General features: G+C 37.7%; 1 non-coding gene across 1 annotated transcript; it reads left to right on the top strand.

Moving 5' to 3' along the window:
* The first annotated feature begins 8,295 nt into the window (after window positions 1-8,295).
* LOC148581383 (small nucleolar RNA R71) lies at window positions 8,296-8,403 on the top strand. Its single transcript, XR_015899490.1, has one exon. It is a non-coding gene; the product is annotated as a small nucleolar RNA R71 (small nucleolar RNA).
* The last annotated feature ends 1,145 nt before the right edge of the window (window positions 8,404-9,548 follow it).

Here is a 9,548-nt window from a genome sequence, read left to right as displayed (position 1 = left end):
GATTTCTGATTTTTTAGTTTTCTGATGATTATTGCTTCATGCCAATTTTTCTGATGCTCCGTTTTGATGACTATATGTTTCATTTGCTTGATTTATTGCTTTGATTGGCAAGAAATATTTTTTGTTGGCAGGGATTTGTTTGAACATGTTAATATAAGCAGTATGTCGAGTCTTGATCTTTTGTTGAAATATACTCTGAATGTACTCTGGCATACTCTGTTTTACAAGCAGTATGTTATTTGAAGGATAACAAATTAAGTCTTGATTATTTGCTCAAAAAAATCATTTTTTAACATGTTTTTGTTTGAAAGGTTCCATGTAGTAAATACATAAATTTCTTTTGGAACTACTTGAAGCATGTTACTGGTACTGCTTCCACTATAAAAAATGCACACATTAAGGGGGAGCTATATGATAAATGGAAAGGGGGAGGATTCAAAATCTTCAAGGGAGTTCTCTTAATCCTTAACCTTTTTCAATTCATTCTTTAATAATGTTTGTCATCAAGGGGGAGATTGTTGAGTTTGAAAAACTTGAAAATTGATGATGATCAAACATTATTAAAAATATTAATTACAAAGTTATTAATTTAATTTTTTATTCCAATTGGTTGTTTAATAATTTTGTTGAATGTGCAGATTTTTATTGGGCCAAAAATCACATGAGTCCAATATGATGAGAAAGTATTTAACCATGGTGTAAAAATAATTCCAAGCAAAGTGGCTGAATTATTTTTTGCATAAGCAAATGCTTATTGGGCCAGAAAACTAAGGTGAAACTCAAAACAATGCTTCCTTTTGATCCAACAATTTGTTGGTCCGAAATTGAAGAAGAAAAGAAAGGAAATCGAGCATGCTTGGTTCGGTTACCTGCTCCCTTTGTGGAATGGCATTCAAAATTAAATTGGTTTAATTACTTGCCTTGGTAACTGAAAGAAAATTTAAATTGATTTGATGGCAATCAATGCTCCACACGTTACTATGCATAGGGGAATGGAAGGGGGATTTAATTTGTTTTCATTTCATTTCTTCCAAAGATTTTTCTCTCCTCTCTCTCCTCTCTCTCTTTGCATTCGGTCAGGTCATATAGGAAGGAAGAAAGAAGAAGTTATCAGAAAAGTAGTAAAGCTATGAAGAAGGAAAAAGGCTAGGGTGAAGATGGCCTTTGAGAAAAGAAGATCTAAAGCAAGTAGTGGCTAAGATTTTTGCCACTAAAGGCAAGGTGTGAAGAAGAAGCTTCAAGATCTTTATACCAAAAGTAGAAGCAATCGGCCTCGGTCAGAGAAGAAGATCTCTGTGGTGAAGCTCGTTTCCACTTTTGTTCATCCAAGACAGAAGGTAGCTACTGTAGCTACGTGGAGGAAGAATAAAAAATGGAACAGATGGAACTGTCAAGGATCAAGAGTTTATCATGGGTCAGAATTCTTTCTTGGGGACAAAGTCAAGATGGAAGGCTCATATTGATGAAGCTTGATGAGAAGGGATGAGAGAGAGGTAAATGCATGTTGATTTGCTTTTGGTTTCCCTCCCTTTTCTCTCTGTCCGAACCGGTCTTTGTATTGAAGAAGAAGAAGGTGGCTTGGTTGAACCGGTTTCAACCTTAGAAATTTCCCCTTCTATAATAAGGGTGAACAGCCAAGGGTTGAAGTAAGGAGAGAAAAGCACAGAGTTCTCATAGCTACCCAAAGCTTACAGAGTTCTTCTCCTTCAATGGGTTTTATTTTGTATTCTTTTCTTTAGTTTTGTCTGCCTGAGTCTCATGGTGAAAAAGGCAAACAGAGTGAGGTTTGTAAGAAAAAGTCAATGAGAGAAAAAAGGCAGAGAGTGCAAAATTAAAGAAAAAGCCATAGATGTCTAAGAGTTATTTTGTATGTCTATGTTGTGTTTCATGATCTTGTGGGGATTCCTTTACAAGTTGGGTTAGCACTTTGCGGTTGAAAGCTTGGTAGGTGACCAAGTCAAGTTCAGTTTTGGGGATAGATTCTGGACTTGTCCCGGATAGGAATGGGTAGTTCTTTGGGAAGAATTAGTGTATGTAATCAGTTGATTATAGTGAAATTCCGTCACCGTTGTGATGAAGACTGGATGTAGGCAGCATTGCACTTAGCAGCTGAACCAGGATACTTTTGGGTGTGATTCTCTCTTTTTCTTCTATTCCATTTCTGATTCTGTTGCGTAGGAGACAAAATTGAAAAATATCTCCTAACCGGTTACGAGACAAAAAGAAAATGTCTCTTGACTTGTTATGAGACAAAAAGCAGAAATATCTCCTGAAGTTATCTTAAAAGGCAGAAAGTTACACACAGTAAAAAAAGGGGGCTAAGATTCAACCCCCTTCTCTTAGCCACTGATTACCATCAGTTTTGTATGTTCATGAAACAGAATTAGTAGAAATGTAGATAGCTGACTATCACAATACAAATTAATAGGCTTTGTGATTAGAACACCAAAATCTTGAAGAATATAGCTCAACCGTTGAGCTTCTCAGGTGGCTAGAGCTAAAGGTCAATATTCTGCTTATGAAGAGGAGGCTGCAACTGTTAATTGTTTCTTACTCTTCCAAGTGACCAATGATGGTCCTCGATAAAAGCAATATGCAGAGATTGATCTTCTAGAGTCAACACAACAAACCCAATCAGAATCAGAAAAACCTATAAGGTGTAAATTAGAATCTGCAGAGAAGAATAGACCTGTAGCACGAGAACTCTTTATATATCGCACCAATCTATGCATTGCCTTCAAATGTTCATTAGTAGCACAATCTAAAAACTGGCGTAGCTTCTCAATGGCATAGCTTATATCAGGTCTAGTATTTAATAGATATAAGAGCATGCCTTTAATCCTTCTATACTGACTAGAATCAGTGAGCAATTCTCCAATACCATTACTAAGTTTTTCTACGTAATCCATGGGAGTGGTGACAAGTTTGCAACCTTCAAATACTATTTTTTTAAGTAAATCAAGGACATATTTCCTTCGATACAGAGAAATTCCTGTCTTGGATCTTGTCACTTCTAAACCAAGAAAGTATTTCAAGTCTCCCATGTCTTTGATCCAAAATCTGTCATGAAGAACACCCTTGACTGATTCAATTTTACTTAGGTCATCTCCTGCTAACACTAAGTCATCCATATAGACTAGAATTGCTGTGAATCCAAATGACATGGTCTTGGTGAATAGGCTATAATCCAATTTGCATTAAGTGAATTTTAGCTCAAGCAGAACCGATTTAAGCTTACAATTCTATCGTCTACTAGCTTGTTTTAATCCATACAAGGATTTTTCAAGCTTGTATACTTGACCTGGTGAGGCTTCTAAACCTGGAGGCACCTTCATATAAACCTCTTCATTAATCTCAACATGCAAAAATGTTGTGTTGACATTGATTTGTTTAAGGTGCCAACCTTTTATCCCTGCAACAGCCAGCACTGCTCTCAAGGTCCCTGGTGCACGAAAATCGTTATTCACACTTTTCACATCTCCGCACAACTAACCAGCAAGTGCACTGGGTCGTCCAAGTAATAAACCTTAAGTGAGTAAGGGTCGATCCCACGGAGATTGTCGGCTTAAAGCAAGCTATGGTCATCTTGTAAATCTCAGTCAGGCGGATTCAAACAGTTATGAGGTTTTGATAATTAAAATATAAATAAAACATAAAATAAAATAAAGTTACTCATGTAATTCATTGGTGGGAATTTCAGATAAGCGTCTGGAGATGCTTTTTTACTTATGAACCTCTGCTTTTCTACTGCCTTCTTCCAACCATGCGTTACTTCCTTCCATGGCAAGCTGTAAGATCTTCTCAGTGAAAATGGTCCTCTACGGTTTCTGCACGGCTAATCAACTATCGGAATTCTCATCTCGGATGAAAAATACCAGGTGTGTGCTTGGGTTGAGCCTTGAAGCTTTTTCGTGCATAGGCTGTTCCTGGAGTTAAACGCCAGCTTTAGTGCCAGTTTGGGCGTTTAACTCCAATTCTGGTGCCAGATTGGGTGTTTTACGCCAAGATGTTTTAGACTGAATTTGGACGCCATTTTGGGCCATCAAATCTCAGGAAAAGTATGGACTATTATATATTGCTGGAAAGCCCAGGATGTCTTCCTTCCAACACAATTAAGAGCGCGCCAATTAGGCTTCTGTAGCTCCAGAAAATCCACTTTGAGTGTAGGAGGGCCAGAATCCAACAGCATCTGTAGTCATTTTTCAGCCTCTGAATCAGATTTTTGCTTAGGTCCCTCAATTTTAGCCAGAAAATACCTGAAATTACAGAAAAACACACAAACTCATAGTAAAGTCCAGAAATGTTATTTTTGAATAAAAACTAATAAAATATAATAAACAGTAACTAAAATATACTAAAAACTATGTAAAAACAATGCCAAAAAGGGTATAAATTTTTCGCTCATCACAACACCAAACTTAAATTGTTGCTTGTCTCCAAGCAACTAAAAACAAAATAGGATAAAAAGAAGAGAAAATACAATAAATTCCAAACTTATCAATGAACTTAGTTCCAATTAGATGAGCGGGGCTAGTAGCCTTTTTGCTTCTGAATAGTTTTGGCATCTCACTTTATCCCTTGAAGTTTAGAATGATTGACATCCATAGGAACTTAGAATTCAGATAGTGTTATTGATTCTCCTAGTTCAGTATGTTGATTCTTGAACACAGCTACTTTATGAGTCTTGGCCATGACCCTAAGCATTTTGTTTTCCAGCATTACCACCGGATACATAAATGCCACATACACATAACTGGGTGAACCTTTTCAGATTGTGACTCAGCTTTGCTAAAGTCCCCAGTTAGAGGTGTCCAGAGCTCTTAAGCACACTCTTTTTGCTTTGGACCACGACTTTAACCGCTCAGTCTCAAGCTTTTCACTTGACACCTTCACGCCACAAGCACATGGTTAGGGACACCTTCACTTCTTTTTCTTGCTTCAAGAATCAATTTTATGATTTTTCAGATTATCAATAACATTTCTCCTTTTTCATTATTCTTTCAGGAGCCAACAATTTTAACATTCATAAACAAAAAATTCAAAAATATGCACTGTTCAAGCATTCATTCAGAAAATAAAAAGTATTGCCACCACATCAAAATAATTAAACTAATTTCAAGATAAAATTCGAAATCCATGTACCTTTTGTTCTTTTGCAATTAAAAACATTTTTCATTTAAGAAAGGTGAAGGATTCATAGGACATTCATAGCTTTAAGACATAGACACTAGACACTAATGATCATGTAATAAAGACAAAAACACAGACAAAACATAAAGCATAATTTTTGAAAAACAGAAAAAATAAGAACAAGAAAATTAAAGAATGGGTCCACCTTAGTGATGGCGGCTAGTTCTTCCTCTTGAAGATCTTATGGAGTGCTTGAGCTCCTCTATGTCTCTTCCTTGCCTTTGTTGCTCCTCCCTCGTGGCTCTTTGGTCTTCTCTAATTTCATGGAGGAAGATGGAATGCTCTTGGTGCTCCATCCTTAGTTGTCCCATGTTGGAACCCAGTTCTCCTAAGGAAGTATTAATTTGCTCCCAATAGTTTTGTGGAGGAAAGTGCATCCCTTGAGGCATCTCAGGGATTTCTTGATGAGGAATTTTCTCATGCTCTTGTTGAGGTCCATGAGTGGGCTCTCTTATTTGCTCCATCCTCTTTTTAGTGATGGGCTTTTGAGATGAATCTCTCTATCTCCCATGACTCGGAGTTGGAAGCAATTGCCTTTCTTTTCCTCTTTCTAGAGGTTTCTCCGGCCTTAGGTGCCATTAATAGTTATGGAAAAATAAAAAGCTAAGCTTTTTCCATACCAAACTTAAAAGGTTTTCTCGTCCTCGAGCAAAAGAAGAAAGAAAGAAGGAGAAGAAGAAGAAATGGAGGAGATGGAGGTGTGTGAATGGTTCGGCCAAGGGGGGTTTTAGGTGGTTATGATGTGTGAAAATGAAGGAGTGATGAGGGGCCTATAGAGGAGTGGAGTGGGGAGGGAATTCTTGTAATAGGGGTTGGGTTTGGGAGGGAGATGGTTTGAATTTGAATGGGTGGGGGTAGGTGGGTTGTATGATGGTTTTGGAGGAGAAATGGAGGTGATTGGTGGAGGTTAGAGTGTTATGGAAAGGTGTGAAAAGGAGAGAAGAAGAGGTGGGATAGGTGGGGATCCTGTGGGGTCCACAGATCCTGGGGTGTCAAGGAATTCTGCTCCCTGCACCATTCTGGCATTCAAACGCCCTCTGTGTGCCAATTATGGCGTTTAATGCCAGCTCTGCTACCTTTTCTGGCGTTAAACGCGAGTCTGCTTCCTCTTTCTGGCGTTTAATGCCAGCCAGACGCCAGACACCCCCTTTCTGGCGTTAAACGCCCAGAGTGCTGCCCATTCTGGCATTTAACGCCCAGAATGCTGCCAGGCTAGGCATTAAACGCCCATTCTGCTATCCTTACTGGCGTTTAAACGCCAGTAAGTTTGTCCTCCAGGGTGTGCTATTTTTGATGCTGTTTTTCATTTTGCTTTAATTCTGCAGTTATTTTTATGACTTCACATGATCATCAACCTAAGAAAAACATAAAATAATAATGGAAAATAAATAAATATAATTAAATAATATTGGGTTGCCTCCCAACAAGTGCTTCTTTGATGTCAATAGCTTGACAGTGAGCTCTTAGAGAGCTTCACAGATACTCAGAGCTTGATGATGACCTCCCAACACCAAACTTAAAAGTTGAGTGTGGGGGCTCTGTTTGACTCTGTATTGAGAGAAGCTTTTCATGCTCCCTCTCCATGGTTACAGAAGAAGATCCTTGAGCCTTAAACACAAGGCAGTCCTCATTCAATTGAAGGACTAACTCTCCTCTGTCCATATCAATCACAGCTCTTGCTGTGGCTAGGAAGGATCTTCCAAGGATAATGGATTCATCCTCTTCCTTCCCAGTGTCTAGGATTATGAAATCAACAGGGATGTAAAAGCCTTCAACCTTCACTAAGACATCCTCTACAAGTCCATAAGCCTGTTTCCTTGAATTGTCTGCCATCTCTAGTGAGATTCTTGTAGCTTGTACCTCAAAGATCCCTAGTTTCTCCATTACAGAGAGTGGCATGAGGTTTATACTTGAACCAAGGTCACACAGAGCCTTCTTAAAGGTCATGGTGCCTATGATGCAGGATATTAAGAACTTTTCGGGATCCGGTTTCTTCTGAGGTAATTTCTGTTGAACCAAGGTATTTAGTTCATTGATGAGCAATGGAGGTTCATCCTCCCAAGTCTCATTACCAAATAACTTGGCATTCAGCTTCATGATTGCTCCTAGATACTGAGCAACTTGCTCTTCAGTAATATCTTCATCCTCTTCAGAGGAAGAATACTCATCAGAACTTATGAATGGCAACAGTAAGTTCAATGGAATCTCTATGGTCTCTATATGAGCCTCAGATTCCTTTGGTTCCTCAATAGGGAACTCCTTAGTGGCCAGTGGACGTCCATTGAGGTCCTCCTCAGTGGAAATCATTGCCTTTTCCTCCTCTACAGGTTCGGCCATGTTGGACGTGTTGATGGCCTTGCACTCTCTTTTTGGATTCTCTTCTGTATTGCTTGGGAGAGTACTAGGAGGGATTTCAGTAACTCTTTTACTCAGTTGACCTACTTGTGCCTCCAAATTTCTAATGGAGGACCTTGTTTCAGTCATGAAACTGTGAGTGGTCTTATTTAGATCAGAGGTTACGTTTGCTAAGTCAGAGAGACTCTGTTTAGAATTCTCTGTCTGTTGCTCAGAAGATGATGGAAAAGGCTTGCTATTGCCAAACCTATTTCTTCCACCATTATTATTATTGAAGCCTTGATTAGGCTTCTGCTGATCCTTCCATGAAAAATTTGGATGATTTTTCCATGAGGAATTATAAGTGTTTCCATAGGATTCTCCCATGTAATTCACCTCTTCCATTGCAGGATTCTCAGGGTCATAAGCTTCTTCTTCAGAGGAAGCTTCTTTAGTACTACCAGATACAGCTTGCATTCCAGTCATACTCTAAGAAATCATATTGACTTGCTGAGTCAATATTTTATTCTGAGCCAATATTACATTCAGAGTATCAATCTCAAGAACTCCTTTCTTCTGAGTTGTCCCATTATTCACAGGATTTTTTTCAGAAGTGTACATGAATTGGTTATTTGCAACCATTTCAATGAGTTCCTGGGCTTCTGCAGGTGTCTTCTTCAGATGAAGAGATCCACCAGCAGAGTGGTCCAATGATATCTTGGACAATTCAGACAGACCATCATAGAATATACATAAGATGCTCCATTCTGAAAGCATATCAGAAGGACATCTTCTGATCAATTGCTTGTATCTTTCCCAAGCTTCATAGAGGGATTCACCTTCCTTCTGTCTGAAGATTTGGACTTCCACTCTAAGCTTGCTCAACTTTTGAGGTGGAAAGAATTTGGCCAAGAAAGCATTGACCAACTTTTCCCAAGAGTTCAGGCTTTCTTTAGGTTGTGAGTCCAACCATGTCCTAGCTCTGTCTCTTACAGCAAAGGGGAAAAGTATAAGTCTGTAGACATCAGGATTAACCCCATTGGTCTTAACAGTATCACAGATTTGCAAGAATTCAGCTAAAAACTGATGAGGATCTTCCAATGGAAGTCCATGAAACTTGCAATTCTGTTGCATTAGAGAAACTAATTGAGACTTAAGCTCAAAGTTGTTTGCTCCAATTGCAGGAATTGAGATGCTTCTTCCATAGAAGTCAGAAGTGGGTGCAGTAAAGTCACCAAGCATCTTCCTTGCATCTCCACCATTGTTGTTATTTTCGGCTGCCATAACTACTTCTTTTTCGAAAATTTCTGTTAGGTCCTCTCCAGAGTGTTGTGTTTTAGCTTTTCTTAGCTTCCTCTTCAGAGTCCTTTCAGGTTCAGGATCAGCTTCAACAAGAATGTTCTTATCCTTGTTCCTGCTCATATGAAAAAGAAGAGAACAGAAAAGAAGAGGAATCCTCTATGTCATAGTATAGGGATTCCTTTAAGTAAGTAGAAGAATAGAAGAATAGAATGAAGAAGGGAGAAGAAGAATTCAAACACAGAAAGAGGGAGAGGGTTCGAATTATAAGAAGAAGAGAAGTGTTAGTAAATAAATAAATAAATAGAAAGAGATGAGAGAGAGAGAGAGAGTATTCAAATTTTAAGTCAAAAGAAAAGAAAAATATTTTTATTTTTATTTTAATTATTAGTTAGAATTCGAATTTATTAAAAGAAATAAAATAAAATTAGAATTTAAAACAATTACTTAAAAAAAGAATTTTGAAAAAAGGGTTAATTATTTTCAAAAATTGGAGAGAGAAAAGTAGTTAGGTGGTTTTGAAAAAGATATGATTGAAATAGAAAACTTTTAAAATCAAACAAAAAGTCAAGTAGTTAATTGAAAAAGATTTGAAAATCAATTTTTGAAAAGATAAGAAGTTAGAAAAAGATTTTGAAATTAATTTTTAAAAAAAATTATGATTGAAAGATATGATTAAAATTTATTTTGAAAAATATTTGAAAAGGAAATTAAAAAGATTTGAT

This window comes from Arachis ipaensis, chromosome B10, assembly GCF_059453495.1.
Source record: "Arachis ipaensis isolate K30076 ecotype BB chromosome B10, ASM5945349v1, whole genome shotgun sequence".
NCBI lineage: Eukaryota > Viridiplantae > Streptophyta > Magnoliopsida > Fabales > Fabaceae > Arachis > Arachis ipaensis.
The sequence above is the reverse complement of the archived record's forward strand: the minus strand, read 5'-3'. Positions and strand labels throughout refer to the sequence as shown.